Below are 6,000 nucleotides of genomic sequence, written 5' to 3' on the forward strand. Positions count from 1 at the left end.
TTATGTAACTAGTTCCTCTATTATTAACGCTAATAGTTAATTTTTTTCTATTATAATAGTTTTTTTAGCTTATAAGAAGCACTGCTTGCACTTACATAAAGTTGCTAGGATTAATAAGAAATTAAAAGTAATGTTAATTTTAAAAGTAATTTTAACATTATAGTAGGCATTATTTAGGTGCTTCTTAGCCTAGGTATCTTGTATATGCTTTAAAGGAGTTGCTTCACGCAAGGACAGCTTAGATAGGCTAGGTAAGGTTATGCAGGCCTTCTCTAAGCATTAGAATAAGGCAGCATAATATATCTAGGTAGCAGAACAGCTAGATAAGGCATGTAAGGATAAGGCTTATAAGAATAAGGCCTGTAAAGATAAGGCCTATAAGGTAGTAACATGCTAAGATAACTGCGTTATTAATTAAAATAAAAATTAGGACATTATAATAGGCAAAAGAATAAAGTAGATAGCATAGTTACTAAATTTATTAAAAGATTGCTAACAAAACACGCACTAACAGTATTCTCTGCATTAATCTCTAAACATAAGCTTCCTAGCCCTTAGCAACCTGCCTTTAACTGCCTAAAACTACTAAAAATCCTATATAACTACTGTAAACAGTTAGTACAGCAGCCTTATGTATAGTACAGTATACTAAGTAGATGCCCTGTACGTACGTACGTGACCAAAATTGGTGTACTGCAGTACTGTACTATTAGGTGTACTAACGGTTGGACACACTGAATATTTCAAGAAGAGAGAGAACCAGACATTTCGCTCAAGCATCCCCGCTGCAAAGTAGCATGTTGTCTACTGTCTGTATTCTCATCAGCCGTATTAAAATTTGGAGGATAAAGGTTGCATTGCCAGATGATTTCCGTCCCTTTGACTCTTCATATGTTTCTTTCTAGCTTTTGCTTCCTTGATGGTTGCTTCCATGGAATGCTGCGAGGTCATGAACAAACTTGGTTTTCTGTAAGGAAAATTCTTTGAAAGCTGAGGGGTTAATATAATGCACTTGAGTAGGTAGCTAGAGGCTGGGTCTTGAGTTTCAGTTTGTTGAATGATGTGAGATTATAGATTAGAGGCTTTTAACGTACAAGCTACTAGAGTTAGCAACAATTAAGTTAACTTAATAACTTAACTTAATTAACTTAATTAATAGACTTAAATCCCTAGGATTTTAGGTTTACTAGAGGATACAAGATTCTTTAGTGTGCAAGAGTAGTAAATATAGTATAAGGCAGCTTAGCTTTAAGAGACTTTAGAGTTGTAATAGTTGTCTAACTAAGCTTAGCACTATATATCTAAAATTCCTTATCTTCTACTACCTACTAACTTACCTGCCTCTACTACCTCTCTTACTCTACTAACGCCCCCTTTTATTAATATAGTGTTGCCTAATTATTTAAAAGGCATAAATAGTAACTTTATAAAAGTCTAAACCTAGCAGCTTAAAAGCGCAGCCTTATAAATTACTTTTAAAAATAGCTTTACTAATTTAGCTACTAACGCGCTATTAGAGCTTAACACTAATAAAAGCTCTATAAAAGGCACCCTTTTTACTACTAATATTATTAATAATAATAATAACATATATAAGAGCATTAAATAAACATGTCTACTTAATTATTATAAGCTAGTTTACATAGCAAAGCGTAGTTAAAAAAGCTAGGTTTAGTAGTATAAGTATTACCTTTAGCACTATAAGTAATAACACTTATACTAGCTTTACTGCTATTACTACTATTATAAGCACTTTAATAAGTTTTATTAAGCTAATTTATTAACTATGTTAATTACACGCTATCTTGCTAAGTGTAAGGCTAGCTATAGTGTTAATAAAAATAGCCTAAAAGCTACTTTTTATATTATAACAACTTTCTTCTAGTAATTCTCCCTACTTGCTGTTACAATCTTTACTTTAGAGGAATAGTGTCCAAAGAACTCTAGGCCTAGGGAGAAGGTTAGAGGATTAGAGAGGAGAGAACTTAGTCTAAACAGGTGTACAGTCTGTTAAGGCGTAGTTACTAGGACGTAGAGGTGCAGCTAACTGTAGTTTACCCTTTAACAGTAGTATAAAGTGCTTAGGTTAAACAGTTCCTATGTAGGAACAAGAGAGGAGGTATATATAGTGTAAGATATACTATTAGATTACCTTTTATTAAAAAGTAGTAACACTACTTAGTCTATATAGTAGTAACTAGACTAAACTTTAATTATAACTTCTAAGTAAAGTTAGGATTTTAAACTATATACATAGAGTTGCATGCTCTGCATGCTTTGCATGTTTTACATGCTTAAGCCTTTGCAGCGCGCATAGCATGCATAGCATGCAAATGTGCCTTACTTTATTAGACAACGCATCTAGCTGCGCATTAGTCTAAAAGCTCTGTTTATTCCTTACCTGTTAAGTTACATAACTTGTTAAGTAAGAAGATAGGGAGACTCTATCCTTGTTTATTTAAATAGTAGGGTATAGAGAGTTAGCAGCTTACAGTCTAATTATAAGTTAGAACATGCAGGCTCCCCTCTTTAACAGCGTTCTTACTGTTCTGTTTACACTGTTGTAAGCGTTAGAGTTCTCTTTTATTTAGTAAGTGCTCTTTTATAAATGCCCTATAGATGTAACAGCACAGGCAAGACAATGGGTCTAAATGCGGTGGGAATCCACTCAGAGGCATATGGGAGTGCGTGGGGACTCAGAACCTGGGAATGCTATTAACACCTATAGGCCTTGTACAAAAGGATATTAGAAAACTACTAAGCTAGCTATAGGGGCAAGGTGCAACTAAATACATGAAGGAATAGGGGTACAGTAGGGGGCAGGGCAGAGTTGGGGCCAGGTCGAGTCAGAGTTGAGCCAGGGTCGGAGCCGATACAGAGAACCTTTGGATATGCTTAACTAAGTAGTAGCTAATAACTAGGCGCTTTCTGTAATTAAGGGCGCTGCCTTTTAAGCTATGTTATAGTAAGCTAACTTGTTAGCTAAGGCAGAGCTGTGGAGGTCCTATAACACCCTATAAGCTTATATAATTATAGAGTACAAGTTATATGTGCCTACTATTATTAATTATCTTTATAACATATAATTAGCTATATATATCTTTTTTAATAATTAGATGTTAACAGGCAGTAAGTAGACGTTTATAAAGATCTATATACACTATCTTAATTACAATAGCGCGCCTTGTAATTACATACTTAGCCTGCCTTTATTAATAGACTAGTATATAAGTGTTAATATTACTACTGTTATTAACACTATACTAAAAAGCTTTAAAATCTTTACTTATAACTTAGGTTACTTTATTTTTAATAATACTACTAATAATAACTTTATAGTTAACGCTTTAGCTATTAAATATAACTTTAACTCTTACTATTAATAACTATGTTGTGCTTACTACATAATTAACTTTACTACTTAATAAATTATATTTAGTAAAGATTATAAGGTGCTTAAAAACATAAAGAAGCATTTTTAAAAAAAGGTGTTTTTTAATAAGTAGTGTAAGGTTAGCCTTTTAGGTGTTCTAATTAACATTATTGCCTCTATCTATATACTATAACCTTGCTAGCTTCTTAAACAGTGCTAGATTATAAAGTTAAAATGCTAGAGATTATTAAACTAGTAAAGATAAAGTAGAACTTTTATTATAACTATTTTACATGTGCGCTTAAGCTTTATATGCCTTTTAATAAGTATATTAGCTATAAGCTTATTAAATATTATTACTAAAGCTTTTATTAACATATTTAACTTAGTAATCTTAAAAAGCGCTAGTTTATTTAAAAAAATAGCCTCTCTACTAAAAATTAAGTAATAATTAACGTACTTTACAGGCGAGTTGCTTACACACCTAAGTTGCTTACTTTTGCTAAGACTCTACTACACTACTTTTTTTATACTAATGTATTTCTAATAACACTACTTAAACATGTTAAAGAAACATTAGATGCAGCTTACACTTTAAGCTTTTAAATAAAATGTAACACTTTTTAAGTAACACACTATAGCTATTTATAGAGTTTTTTAAAAAATAATAAGTAACTAATACACTAAATAACTTTTTTAAGCTAATTATATAGCTAACTTATAAAAGCTAGATAATAATAAGAAGTAAGTAATTATTTAGCATATACTTAAGCTAGATGCGTAAGGATTTCCCCTCTAGCTAGTAGCTATAGCTAATATAGCTAATTCTTTACACGCTAAGTGTAATATAGGCTATGTTAGTATAAACTAGCTTAATATATTTATTAAGTGTTACTTAAAGCTTAAAGTAAAGTTTAAGTATAAGTATAACTATAAAAAAGCTTTTTATAAATTTTTTATAGTAATTTAAAGCTAGTTTAACTTTATAAAAAACATTAAAGTTAAGTATAGCATCTAGAATAATAACATGTACAACTTTAATAAAATAAAGTTTATAATAGGCTAAATATCTACTAGAGCAGTTATTATAGGTTTAAAAAAATAAGAACAGCTAAAAGCAGTCTAGCTAGGTAACTAGAAGTAGATAATAGCTATCTAGGGCATTAATGCTAAAAAGTAAGCTATTCTGCTTTTTATTATTTTTTAAAGTAGTAACTACTTTTTAAACTAGTATAAAAAAGAAAATTTACTCTAAAATTAAGTTATTATAATCTTTAAGTATAACTAGACTACTAATTAGCTTAGTCTAGACTAGTTAAAGCACTTTAACATGCATATAAAAAAGTGTACTATTAGTAGCTACTATCTACTAGTTATTAATAGCTATAAAAGCTATAACTTACTTTATTTTTAGTAATACTATAAAAATAATAAAAATATTACTATTTATATACTTTTTTACTTATTACACTTTTTATAGCTACTTAATGTAGGTTGTTTTACTTTTTTAAAAAAAGCATCTGTTAGGGCAGGTAATCAGTGAAATGTCTTGGCATTCTCGCTTTGTTAGATTCCCCACCTAAATTACTAGCTTAGTCAGACCACGCGTAAATAGCCTGCTATTGTTACTAATTATTGCATTTACAAAAGCTTGTAAGTTAATCTTAAATTACTGCCTAATTAGGTAATAATAAGGCTAATTTTTAGTGTTTTAGAGAGTAGCCTATGTATCACGCCTATAGGCTTTCTTAAGCACCTTAGCTCTAGCAGCCACGTCCTCTGCCCCTAAGCACCTGCGGCCTCTCTAATTAAACCTAGCAGAATATTATACAATTTCTTCTTCTAGGATAGAAGCCTTAGCTTATTACTAATTATAAAGGCTATAAAAGAGGTGCTGTGTATAATGTAATAAGGAACTTAAAAAAGCATAGTAGTGTGCAGAAGCTACCTATAAAGAAGCTTAAGCAGCTACTAAAGATTATAAAAGAAGACACTAAGGCTCTATTTAAGCAGCTTATTTATTCTAAATAGATGTACTAAAATAAGATAGTTAAGTAGCTGCTTATTAAACACAGGCTTAAAGTAAGCTACAGGTGTATAAGAAACTTTCTAAAAAATTAAAGCTAAAGCTGTTAAACTTTAAAGCTATACTTAATTAATTATAATAAAAAGCTAAAAGAGCGCTATTATTGCTTTATGTAGTAATTTACTGCTAATAATCTTATATTTCTAAACAAGTTAATATTTAATAAGAAGACTAGCTAGCAGCACTACGCGTACGCTCTAGTAGGCTATAAGAGTTGTTATACTTAGAGTATTAAGTAGGGAGACACCTAGGCAATCCTACCTGCGTATACTGTACACAGCTACCTTCTATGTACAGCAATTAAGGGGGGCTACTTTACTACAAAGAATTTTATTTAGTAGATTTAAAACATTCTTCTCCCTACGCTCTACTCTGTGTACAGTCATAAAAACATAGTTATTATACTTAATAATGTTACTATTTATATAAATAACAAAGTAGAAATAGTTATCTAGGCTACTAGCTATTCTTTTTAGTACCTACTTCTATACTTACTTAATTATAATTCTATTAAGCTTACTTTTACAGTGTTAAAGGCTTA

The sequence above is a fragment of the Lindgomyces ingoldianus genome (genome assembly GCF_010093535.1).
Source record: "Lindgomyces ingoldianus strain ATCC 200398 unplaced genomic scaffold BDR25scaffold_2, whole genome shotgun sequence".
In the NCBI taxonomy this organism is placed as follows: Eukaryota; Fungi; Ascomycota; class Dothideomycetes; order Pleosporales; family Lindgomycetaceae; genus Lindgomyces; species Lindgomyces ingoldianus.